The sequence below is a fragment of the Cyanistes caeruleus genome, chromosome 8 (genome assembly GCF_971803275.1).
Source record: "Cyanistes caeruleus chromosome 8, bCyaCae1.hap1.1, whole genome shotgun sequence".
In the NCBI taxonomy this organism is placed as follows: Eukaryota; Metazoa; Chordata; class Aves; order Passeriformes; family Paridae; genus Cyanistes; species Cyanistes caeruleus.
The window spans coordinates 6,327,474-6,341,186 of record NC_141708.1 but is presented as its reverse complement, the minus strand read 5'-3'; positions in this window follow the sequence as shown (position 1 = coordinate 6,341,186).

The following is a 13,713-nucleotide window of genomic DNA, read 5'->3' as shown; positions in this document are numbered from 1 at the left end:
TGCAAATCATAGAGGAAAGCACAGGAGGGATGGCCTGTACAGAAAAGCAGCGGACAAAGTTTGGATTTCCTGCCATCAACTTGAAATTTAAACAAGTAATCATTTAATGGCACTGCAGCATTACATTTCTTGTTGTATGCATTAATGTCAGCAACTGGGACAAACATTTTGACAATTCTATTAAAATGCTTCACCATTCCCTATCTAACACCTGTTAGCTCTAATTTTCTTTCCTGAGACGTACATCAGTAGACAGTGCACATTCCAAATCATTTATCACTTTTAAAGTGCTTCCATATGAGCTTTTTGGGGGGCTTATCTTGGCCTTAGGAAAACCTTTTCTGATGTATTAAAATTCAGTACTTAGAGGGGGGAAAAAAAAAAGTGTAGACATCAATGTTTCATAGCATTCATGTCTGGTAATTATTAGCCTAAATTATGGCTCACACATGACTTGACAAAGTGGACCATGCATTTAAAAAAGCTGCTCACTACACATGCACTGTTCAATATGTTCCAAGTTATTGAGATGTCAGTCAGTAATCATAAAGCAAACACCCCTTACTGAAAGGACCCTGCTAAGAGGGCTATGAGGCCTGGGGGACTACCTAAAAATGTCAGAAATGTTACAGTCTAAATGAATGACATCAGCAAGGGAACGTGTTTAAAAACATGTGCAATTACCTAATACAATAAAATGGAAATCCTGGAACATGACAGACCCGAGGAGCAGTGCTTGGGTAGGAGCATTTAAAAAAACAAAACAAAACACTCTGCTCTGCAATGAGAAAACCTTCATAGATATATATAAATACGAAAACCGTGAAAAATGATCACGTTGGTGTTTTTACAGCTACACATTGTGGGAAAGGGGAAGAAACACGTTATATTCTTTATCTACTGGCACATAATAGACTTGCTTATCATTATGTATGTTAAATCACTCCCCGTGTTGCTCCTATCATGCAAAACAAGGTGTTCTGTGAATTAATGCGGTGTTGGTAATCTCTCACCTTTTACAATGCTGACCACAAGTTAATCAGCTTGCAGGGAGATGAGTGCTATGTACAGTATTTTAGAAGTACTTGCCTTTGCAATGCAATATCCTTTACCAAAGATAAGGCCTAACCTATTCCCACTAAAGTGTGTGGGAATTTTGCTGATGATTCAGGTGGGTAAAATAATGGGTCCAACATGCTGGATTTACTCTGAGAGCCTCTGCTGCAGCCCTGCAAGGGGCTGGGACAGGAGCTGATGTCTGGGGAAGCAAACACGGTCTGGACTCCCTGAAATTTTTCAGACACAAATTTTGTTTCTATTACCCGAGCCGCGCACACGAGGCAGCCCCAAAAAAAAAAACACTTCTGAACACCTTGGGAGCCCTTTGAAAAAAAACTGGGCTTCATCCCTTTGCACTTTTTAAAGGCACACAAACAAAACCCAGGAAACAAAGCCCCCGAGGCAGCTGGCAGCCGCCAGGACTGTGCGCATCTGTGGGCAGTTTAAAAACGTCCATCAGCGCATGCAGACGCACCTTTACTTTCACACGTCTGCTGTTTACTAAATAACATTTCAGCACAGTTTTCATCTTATAAGGAAAGTGTTTGAAACTTGGAATAAGTGCACTTAATTAAAGGAAGGCTGTGAAAATGTGCACTAATCTGATATGACTAATAGCAAAGTGCATGAAATTGCTAATTAGAATTTCATTAAAGGTGCTGCTTTATCAGACTGCGAATATCACAACCTTTAAAATTCTTTCAGGAAAGCTTAATTCCTTTTCAAACAGAAATATTCTTTAAAGACATTTGATTTGTTCTGAAGGAATTTGTAGCTTAGGCTGAAACATAAAATGTTGCCAGTATTCCATGGGAGTAATATTTGAATAAAAATATGTATCAGGTACGTTCTTTCATCAGGCAGATGAATAATTTTTTTTTTGAAAATATTATTGTTCAAATAATATAATCAGCTAAGAAAAATAAAGTTTAATCTTTAGATTATTTCAAACATAATTTGTTTTTATGCCTATACTGTAATATTTGATATGCTTTTTCTTTAAAGGAGAAAAGAAATTAAAAGCTTGCTTCAAAAGTAACGTATGAACAATAAAATATACAGCTATGAATATAATTTTATAAAAATACATGAGGTTTTGGATGTCCAGAAAGAGAAAATCAATTGTCTACCTTGATATTTTAAAATACATCAAAAACTAGTACACTTTGTGAAATATCTTTTAGCATCTTAAACAGAAATAATAAAAAAAAAATCTGTATTTTTAAGATGTTGTTGGAGAAAACCTCGAACTTTGCACAGATACCTACATTTCTATAATTTGATTACATTGTAATTCATTTTACCTCTTTTTTTTTCCTTTTGCTGGGACTTAAAGCTTACTGCTTTTTATGTAATTTTTTGCTGTTTGCTTCTCTTGTCCTACAGCAGAGTTCCTCTCCCTGGATTTATTGTTAATTTTGGAAGCAAACTCTGCCATCAGCAATTTTATTTGCACCTGAACAACTCCCTTTTGTCCTGGCATCCCCTTACTGTGGCTGATGGGGCAGTTCCAGGCTTTGGAAACCCCCTGGATTTCAGGGTCACTTTTTCTGGAAGAGAAACTAAGCCCCATCAGCTTCTTCCCCTGACTCTAGGAAATGCCCTTCTCCACTTCTCCCTGATCCTTCCTCTCCCAGAGCAGCATCTCCGTGGCAGAAAGGGCTTTCTTTCATCAGCTTTACACTGAATTCATCCTCACAGAGGGTGCTTTTGACAAAATTCTCACTTATTTGAGTGTCACACTGTGATTTTTGGTTCAGCAACTGCCAGGTTTGCTTGCATAAGACACCTGCTTAAATAGGTAATAGCAAAATGAAAGATCCTTGAAGCAGCTGAAGTTTATGTGTATTAAAAAACATATCAATCAAGGCTCTCCATTTGTGGGCTGCAATTATTGTTATTAATATTAGCAAAAAAAAAAAGAGAAAAAGATGTAGTTTTGCCGGAATTAAGTATTCAGAGCACATTTTTAGAAAGTCAAATTAAAAACTAATCAATGCAAATTTACATGACAAAAAGATTCTTGGAAATGGATAAAGAGTGAACAGAAGAATCTTTACTTATGAGATAGTATATTATTACTTTGAGCATTTTTTAAAATCACATGTCAATTACAGTTTGGTGTGATTTCAGCTCTTGTTATAGGTATTTTCATGCCAGTAGGTATTTTATCAGTTCGACAAAGCAACACATAAAAGTCATTTCAGCTTTCTTCATAAATATGCCAACTTTCTTTATGTACATTTGCTTTATACAATAAATACATTGATAAAAAAATCAGTCTAGACTCAAATAAATGAAAATTATGCTTATTAAATCTAATGTCTGGTGTCAAAAGTGAGGTGTCAATCTTACCTATCTTACTTCTAAGCAAGCCAAACAAAGCTGCTAATTATAATATTTAAGTTTAAATATAGAATTATTGTTCAAATACGGGAAACAATGGTGTGGTTGTTCTTTCTACAGCTATATGATTAAGACTACTTATGTCTCATTTTATGCAAAATAAATGACACATGATTGTGATTTAATTCATGTTAAGTAAATGTCTACAGGGATTTATGACAAAAAAAAGAAAAAGCAATAACAATTCATACCTTGTTACTTGTCAATAACTGCATTCAGAACAGTGGGGGACAAGGAAAAATAAATAATTGCTCGGGAAAAAACCCAACCCTGAGCATACACCAAAGGAGTAGCATGCAATGATTTACACCATGTTCAGCTAGGGCTGCTGAACTTATAAATTAATGTAGTTCTGTGCTATCCTGCTGTACTTTATTGTCCCTTTCCTAATGCCACCACTCCCAGATTGAAGGTGCCTCAATCCCCGGCGCCGAGATTAGCGCGCTCCGTAAACACGGGACTGCGCTCAGTAAAGTGTTTGCTGAGCCAAGATAAGGCACTGACATTTACAATTTCCCTCTTCAGGAATTATAGGGTGGACACGTTTTGTTGTGCAGGGGAAAACAAGAGCAGGGAGAGCCCCTGGTCCTCCCCTCCTCCTGGCCAGGTGAGGCACGGGTGGCTTCCAGCTGGTGCAGGTTGGATTTGGGGTCTCCAACATGACCCCAGCTCTCCAATATGGGCAGGGGATGTCCCAGCACCCTTGTGGGTTTGATGTGATTTTGGTAATCAGGAAAGTCTTGATGTGTCAATTTTAGGTCCTGATGCCACTTGGTGGCAGAGGGGCAGATGTCACCAGCATGCCCTGGGGGCCCATGGGACCAGCCCCAAGCACCTGGCACACCCCATGGAAATGCAAACCTCTGATATTTTGGGTTGAGACTAAAAGCCATATAACTGCCTGGCTGGATTGCTCAGCCTGTGTTGGTTATGAAGGATGATGTGAGGCTGTTCCCAGCTTTAAAAGGAGAATTTGTTTGAAGGTTGACTTTAGTGGCTTGTAGGTGCAGAAAAGGTGCTGAATTTGGCATGGGCTAAAGAAGCCAGATGTGTTTGCAGGATTTATTGAGTTTGCACTGGTCTGACAGAAAGCTGTCTCCTGGCAGAGCCAGAAGTTGAACTTGATGATCCTTCTGGGTTCCTTTTGACTCAGCATGTGATTCTGTGATTCTGTGAATGTGCACACTTGTGCTGTGGCCAGTGTACCAACAGCTCTGTATGGCTGCCCTCAGCAATGCTGAGGAATTTTGTTCCATTGCCACAGTTCTTCACTGCTTGGCTTGACAGAAAACTATCAGTCACAAAGAAAAGAATCTGGTTTGGTCAGGAAGCACATTTTAATTACCCACCTCCTGTTCACTAGATTTTCCCGGGACCCAGCTGATCATTATGTGGAAGCCATGATCCTAAAAGGACACAGAGATCTTAAAAGTTCTCACTTTCCACTCCATGTCATGTACAGGGACAGCTTTCACTAGACCAGGTTGCTCCAAGCCCTTTCCAACCTGGTCTTGGACACCTCCAGGGATGGGGCATCCACAGCTTCTCTAGGAAACCTGTGCCACAGCCTCACCACCCTCACAGGAAATAATTTCTTCCTGAATGTCTTTATTTCTTCCTTCTACCTGCTCTTCTTCGGTATAAACCCTTTCCCTTTTGTCCTGTCACTACATGCTCTTGCAAAGTTCTCACTCCATTTTTCTTGTAGGCTTCCTTCAGGTACTGGAAGGCCATTAGATTTCTCTTTTCTAGGCTGAAAAATCCCAGTTTGCTCAGCCTTTCCTCATAGGGGATGTGCTCCATCCCTCTGATGATCGTGGTGGCCTCCTGTGGACTGACTGCAGCAGGTCTGTGTCCTTCCTGCACTGATGACCCCCAAAGCTGGACACAATATTTTGGGTGGGGTCTGCCTTGACCTGCTGCCCACAGTGCTTTGGATGCAGCCCATTGCCAGCTCATGTCCAGCCTCTCACCCACCTTCCAAAAGACTGATAGATTTCATTCCTGTGCTTCACTAAATGACCAGTCAGAAAAGATCAGAGATTTCTTGTTCTTCCCTGCTGTGGCAGAAGAATTAAATCTGCTAATTATGTTTACAGTGAGCCAATAATCCCACATTTTTGTTAGAAGTGATGGCCAGTAGCACAGAACAAGTGAAGCAGTGAGAAAGAAGAAATAAGCAGGAACTGCATAAGCTTTGTGAGACCTTATGAGTTACTCCCAATTCCTTTGAAAATCTTTGGGTTTGACTTTCTCTTATTTTCTTCTTTCACCTTTCCTCTGATTCTTGTCTTAGATTTACCCCTTTGTCTCTTCTTTCTTTGTGATTCTTCCCTTCCTGCTTTTATGGTTTCCTCCAGGCCATCTCATTTATTGTCTACTACCTTCAGGCCTGATGGTTTCCTCCTGTGAAAATCCAACATGCTTTGCTTCTTACTCCTCCTCAGTCCTTGCCACGTGCAATACTTTGATATTCTTTTCCTCAAGTAAACTTCTCACTGCACAAATACTTGCTAAAACTCATAAAAATATTGGTGCTGCATAAGTTCACTGACTGAGTCACTTCTTCTCACCCTTGGACGTCTCAAGACAAACCTCTTTTCTAAGTTGTGTGAAAAGTTAAGCAGTCAAGTGTTTTTGGAAGAAAAACTAAGAGAAGAAAACTTCTTTTCACCACTTTAGTTGCATATGACTTGAAACTCCAGCTCTGCACACAAATTGCCAGATTCTGTGTTGTTTCACCCTAACCTTTGTGGGTAATCCTGCCATCCTGCCTAATCAACTGGAGATGGTACAATATTAGACTTAATACTGCAAAGTGCTGTTTTATCAGCCACATCAAAAGCTCCTAAATAATTCAAATAGCAAGCACATCCTGCTCTTCAGTGATGGGAGTTTGTTTCGATCAGCACACGCCACATCCCCAGGATCTCCCACTTTGCTTCAGGAACCCTGCAAAGTTATTTGCTGGGAGCAGGGAGCATGCTGGGGGCAGGGGGATCTGTTCCAGCCTTTTGGGCATTTGAAAACATCACCCACCCATTTTGTACAACACCAGCTACAGCAGGAGAATGGAAACCACGTGGTGAGACAACAACCAGCAGCGTTGGCACCACCCCTGCACTGGATTCATTTGTGAATTCAAATGAAGGCTTTAATGCCAATTGTTTTGCCTGTTAGGTTTATGTACCACGCCATACATGTTGATATACATTGTAAAAGTCTAATAAGAACAATCAAGCAATGGCATCATTTTGCACTGCCTGTGGAAGGTAATCACACCGTGGTGCCTCCCTTCTTTGCAAAGGAGGTACTTTGAAGGATATAAATAGACAGCAAGCCTCACAGTAAATTAGCAACACTCTAATTTCCATTAGACACCTGCCTTGTAGTATGGAGGTGCCCAGGTGCTCTTTGTACTTGAACATACATATTTAAAACCAATGTTTTGATTTCTAAATACCCCAAACGCTTTTCTGTTTGTAATGTTCATTTTCTGTCTCTGTTTTTAGCTACATACTGATTTTAAATAGTCCTAGGAGAAAAAAAAAGGAGGGTGAATAAGTCTTTAAAATAATTTGAGATGAAGTTTTATCCATGAATTCCTGGTCTGATCCAAACCTCCTTGAAATAATTGAAGAGTTTTGAAGACACTTTTGTGGTCTTTGGCTCACATGTGTATCTCAATTAATTCTGCATATTAAGGACCACCCAGTTTTCAGCTGGTGTCTTAGCTTCAGTGAAATAATTCTAACTAAAGATCTTATTCAGAGGCAAATATATAAGGAAATGAAATTATTTAGCTATATAAATCAGTAAATACTTCTATTGCCCTGAAAGTGTGTTAATAACAACATCAACTCATCAAAAAGACTTTAGATAAAAACAACAGTTGAATTCAACAGAGCTGTAAATGATGCAACATTCAGTTACTTTTCAGAAATCAGCTACTGTAAAAAGCAAATATTTAAGATATAAAAGTATCCCTTTTTCCTACTCTAAACACATCACAGACTCACAGTTCCATTTTTGCAGGATTTTATCTCTTCATTAGCCACTACAACAGTGGGCAGTGTTGCATCAATATTACAAACACATTTCCCAGGCATAGCTGATATTCTTTGGAGTCAGTGCCACACATCTGAGGTGCGTGAAAAGCACTAAATTGCATTTGATAGCTCCCAAATTGACTTGTTTCATTTAATTAAGAAAAATCCACAAGACTTTGGGAATAAGTCTGTTCACCAAAACAGTAAAACTCCTCTTTTATGTGGATGTGTGTGTATAAATATATACATGCTTGTATATGCATTTATATATATACATCTGGCTAAGTATGGGTTCTATGCTGTTCTGAAAGGTGTTAAATATGGAAACTGTGAAAGGCTGGCTGAATTTTTCAATTCTCTTCCAAGGATGGGACCAGCACATTCTGCTACTTCTGGTATTTTGGAAAGCAGGAGTTTCACATCACAGCATGAGGCTGAGTACACGCTTCTTACAACTCCAATTACACAAAAATATAATATTTTTGCATTGCCTGCAAGTGTGTGTGAATCCATGAGGCCTTTCTGATTGCTAGAAATGGGGATATAGAGATGTTGCTTGCTGCTGTATCATCAGGCATTGCATAAACACAAAGGTGCAGGCTTCCCATCAGCTACCTCCTAAGTCCCTTGACACATCAATCTAACATGAATTTTACTAATTGAAACCCTTTCACACAGGCACTGTAGTTGATAGGTGCTATAATAATGCTTTATTTGGAAATAACGCTTAAAAAAATATCAAAATTCGTCAAGCACTTTCATGGCCTTGAGTGGGTCCTTGAGAATTGAACAGCAGATGTAACATTTACACTGAAGTGCCTCTCACAGGCACTGGACACGTGTGAAATGGCTAAAATGTATTATAAACCCTTTTTACCTCTTTTTAGTGAGTCAGTAAGGGGTTTAAGACCTTGGTTTCCAACCTCTTTCTGTTCAAAAGTTAGCTGGAAAGGTAAAATCCTGCATGTTTCCTTCTATAGTTGTTTGTTTTTCCCACAGAAAATATATTTTAAAAAATAAAGAAAAAAAAAATCATCAGTCTAGCAACATGCACTCACTGCAATCATGTTTGATGTCTCCTGAACAATTTGACTGTGCATATCTTGCTGGAGGAAACATGTGTGTTATTTATCAGATAGGCTTGTCTTCTTTCCAGGACTGCCAAGGATAATGTTATGCAATGTTACAGGACAAGATGACAGATTACTGGGTTTCATGCCAGTAAATGATCTCTGATAATGCTGGGAACTAAATATAAAAATCAGGAACTGGAGAGATGCAAGAAGTTATGTCTCCTTTGGACTGTTTCATAGTTTACTGGAGAATAGAGAGTTCTGAAAGTTGGACTTTAGGAACCATGGGCTGTGGAATCTAAAATATTAGGTACCCAGCAGAGGTTTTATACAGTAGTTTCCCCTAATCTCAGAAACATCTGTTCATTTTTAGAAGTAAATCTGTATACAGTTTACGTTTCAAGCAGGGTCAGATTCCATTCTTCAATTTCCTTTTTGTGTGTGTGCCTGTGTATCATTTATTGTATTTGCAATCAGTGTGGGGTTTATCCCTGCTTTCTTCTTCCTCCTGGTGTTGCCTATCCCCTTGAAATAAAGTTGGCTGATTTTCCAATCAAGTAATGCGTAAATAAAAATGATTCCACAAGTGTCAGCATGTGATATTCCCTCTTTGTGAAAACTGGGACCACCCCAAGCAATTCAAAAAATTAAATACCTTCTGGAGACATGGGAAGGGATTTTCCTTGTACTCAGAAGCTGCAGGACTTCCAGAGCACATCAGCCAATTGATTACCCATACCCTGTTTCCTTTCATAGAACAAATAAGATTTATGACAATTTAGAGATGAGATGAAGTTTTGAAGCTTCATTTGATTTTTTGGCTTCAAAGAAGGAAGGCCTCCAGAACAGAGGCACTGGGTTCTTACCACACAGAATTGATTTTTCTGGAGGCAGCTCTTCCATTCACCAACTTGACTGGAGGCCCTTTTTGTAGGAATGCCTTCCCAGAAATTCAAGAGCTGGCAGTGAGCACAAGGGATGCTCCCTCCTAAGTTTGTTTCCATTCTCTTAACATTGGTGTTGGTGTCCAGATTGCCCAAGGCATGGAGGATTTGTTTTTAAACAAATTTTCAAAGCAGTCAGTCTGGTTGGGTGATAGCCATAAAAGGGTTGTCAGCTTAAGCTTCAACAAACAATAGGAGATGCTGGACAATCATGTATTCCTTTGGTAATCAAAATGCATTTTCCTTGTGGTAACACAGGAGCTGAACACAGCAGGGAGAAAACACCAGCCTGTTTACACAGGCTTTTGGGGTTTAGAGCCCTTAATGAGGGATGCTGTAGGATTGTGCTGGTGCAGGTACCCAGACCCTGCAGGTAGTGCTAGAGAGCATCCCCAGTATGTAAGAGGAATAATAATTTAAAAATATTCTTGTATGATAAATCATTTCAGTAGTTTTGGCTTTTTAAATTTTTGCTTGATTGGTATATTTGCATGATTCCATTGGCATGGGAGCTAATGGCTTCATGAGTTGAGGCATGGAATTTTGGACAGAAAACACAGAACCCTAAACTAGGCTACAGTGTTCCTCTGCTGTGGAGAGCTGTCGAGCAAACAGACTGCTGAATTATGGTACTTACTGCTGTTTGTGGTTTTATTCCTCTTTACAAATTATTGGCTGGAGCTTCTGAATCCCTGTGGTCAGATCCAAGTGGATCCCACCCTTTGGGGCTGGTGCAGATGCAGCTGATGTTGGTCATCACTGCTGTGTTTGGCCCTGCAAGCCAAGCCTGTGTGCATGCAAATATTCTGAATTTCAGTCAGGACTGGCTTTGCAGCTCCAAGTCCCTTGGCCATAAGGGACTCAAGCACACCCTCCCCTGACTCAGCCAGTGCATTCCAGCTGTGAATCCACACTCTTGGTGCACTGACAAATCTGTGAGATGCTGTATCTGATAGCAGGGAGATGTACAAGTAGGTATAACCTTCTAACTCCTGGCATTTTAAACCTCTCTGTCTTTCTTGTTCTTCCAGCAGCCTCCTTGTTGAACAATATCAGGCAAAGGACAGAGATTGTAAATCTTTGCCTGCAGGAACTTTAGAGATGTAGGAACAAATGCTAAGAATGCTCAGGCTTTCGGAAAAGGCCCGAGGTCCTTCAGGACTTCAACATTTCTCCCCAGAAGTTTTTGGAGACAAGACAAAAATATTTGGCAGTATTGAATGAATCAGATAATGCAAGGCAATCCAGAGAGATGAGTGTTGATTTACCTGTTTCTCCCCGAAGAGAAGGAGGGGACATGCATGGGAAATGTTTTCCTTGATCAAAGGCCATGGTGAATGACTGCAGTAAAATGTATCAACTTTCATGCTCCATTTAGCTACTGCAATGGCTAATGAGAAATGTAGAAGTTTGGTAGTTCTTTGACAGCTCTGGGAGCTTGGAATCAGGTTCATGAGGAGCCATTACAATGCTAATCAGAAATTGTTAACTTATAAAAACTTTATCTGGAGAGATTTTTTTTCCCCTGTTGTTTGGACTATTGCCTATTTTAGAGGAGATAACTGATTCCATCATGCAAGATGTTCCTAGCAGAGGTCTTCAGTGATAAATCTTTTATATCATGTTGGAAAAAGAAAAAACAGAGTCCCAGTTGTATTCTATATGACTAAAATGAAGTTATTTTCTCTCTCATCCCCACTCCTCCCATAGTGATAGATAAACTCTCTCGGGATACAGAAGAGCTTCTCTGTTAACTATGATCAGGGGTCTGGAAAGTAAAATGCAGACTAGCTTCTGAATGTGGAAAATTACCTTCCTTTTTTGGATTCAAAATATTCATATTGGTTTAAATATTAAAAACGTTCTCTAAAGTAAAAGAGGTCCTTTTCTAATGCTAAAATTTTCCTTGGGCAAAATTAATTGGGAGAAATTTCCTCATGGAAGAATCTAAATTAAATATTTTTACTTATGGCTATAAATAAAGACCCCTTATGAGTCCTTCTATTGTCAGTGAAAAAAAATCCAAAAAACCCCTCAGCAATTTTCTAGACGCAAACTAGAAGACAATACAACTTTTTAAAAAATTGTCTCTTGATTCCAAAATTCTGCAGCATCCCTCATGTTCTGGTAGACTGGATAAGGAGAGATCTGGATTAAAACTGGTTTTACAAAAGCAAACCCAGATTAAGAAGGTTGATGAGTGAAATGTAAAACCACCTCAGTTTGCTCAAAACTTTTATCTGTTTCTCTCTTCAACTCTAAACTTTCGTGGATGAGATAAAATAGGAACTGAATCCAAACAAGCCGGTTTTGCAAAAGCTCCTCAGCTCTTCTCTAAAAATAAGATTAAAGAAATCCTCTAGACTGCAGGAGATGACTTTATCTTGTTACATTGCAAACCTCATTCCCTGACTTTAAATCTTCTTCTCTCTTACTAAAGATAACTAATAGGGATGCTGAGAACCATTGTATTCTGTTGACATCTTTAAACATAAAGCAAGCTATCAATATCTGGCTTTCAAGGGGTCTCTCTGCTCCCTTTCTCAAGTACAAAAGTTTATAGTCATATCATTATGAGAAAGACATATTTCTACACATGCTAATGGAATTTACTTTTGTGAATCTTACTGAGGAACGTGGGACACCAAGGACATTATTGTGCTGTGATTTGTGCTGGTGTAACACCCCCGACTCCAGCAGAATTACATGTGATTTCCTCTCTACTATCCTGCAGCACAGAGAGGTCCAGAGACACTGGGGCAGGCCATGGGCAGGAAACAAAAATTCTGTGCCTTTTAGACAATTTATATTAATGAAATATGATAGTTAAAATCACATCCCATTAAGACAGAAAATTATGACGCGGTGACTTTTCTGGAGCTGGGTTCAGTTCTTTGTGAGGTGAACTTAACTGTGACAGGTTTAGACATTTGTCTGGACAAGCCCTGCATATTGTTTATAAGGATTCTTGTTATTAAAATAGTACTGATGGCAACAGGTTGCACAGAGCTATCAATATGCAGCATTCTTGGCAAAGATGTGTCTGGTAGGGAGGAAGGAGGCAAATCCTTTTTCATTTGCCACACTGAGAAGTTAATGGAATGGGTCTAGATCTGTAAATACTTGGGATGAGATTCTGGCTCAATATCCTTTGCACAACTCACCAAAAATGCTGACCAACACAATAACTTAATTAGGATCAACTGAACTCATCTGAGTCTCTGAGTAGTTTCCCTGATGATGTTTTTCTTTGCTTTTATTTAGCATGGTGTGACGAGCCTGTTTCACTATCTGACACCCTCTGCGCCGAGTGCATCCCTGTTGTAACAAGATCTCTCATATTTAGAGAATTACTTTGGGATGAATGTGGTCTCTTGTGTTTGCACTAAGTATAATACAGACACTAAACTGTGGATTATTATTTCCTAGTGGGAGATCTGTGTCTTGTGATGAGATTAAGGAAGGATGCAGCTGTGAACGGGACCGGTTTGGCTAAGTTGCTCAAAAAAAATTTAACTGGAGTAACTTTGGTTTGTGAAAATCTGGCTATGTGCTACGTTCAGGAATAAGCTCCCACATAAAATCCTCGCAAAGCATGTGCAAAGCTCCTTTGTGGTAAAACAGAGCTGTTTTGACTAGCCATATATGTTTCCTGTGTAAATCCGCCACATCCTGGTCTATAGCTCACTTGCATATCAAGTTTTCATGTGAGTCAGATTCCCAAGGCATCTTTGCAGAATAATAAAGTCATACATGACCATGTAAATGATACCCCTGAAAAAGCCCCTCAGTATTCTTTTCAAAGTCATTTCCAAGCCCAGATTTACACATTCCAGTTTCCAAAGCTGCTCAGATAATTGCCAAAACAACAAGAGCGCTCCACTATGCTCATCTCTAATTGGTAAAATCTGACTTTTGTCTTCCTGTGACAATAGCTTTTCATGTCTCTGAGAAAGCAGGAGATTTATAGGATACTGGTGATATTTATTTTGAGATGGCATTTTGTTCATCATTTCAATACAGCCAAATTAAAGGCAGTATTTCTGTCCATTTAAATCATAATTTGTCATTCCTTTTATATTGCAATCCCTGAGAATGTGGAAGATACAAAATCAGTATAACACATTAGCAACAGATAATACAGTCTAAATAAACATAATAAGCTTTCCTATATGTCTCTAG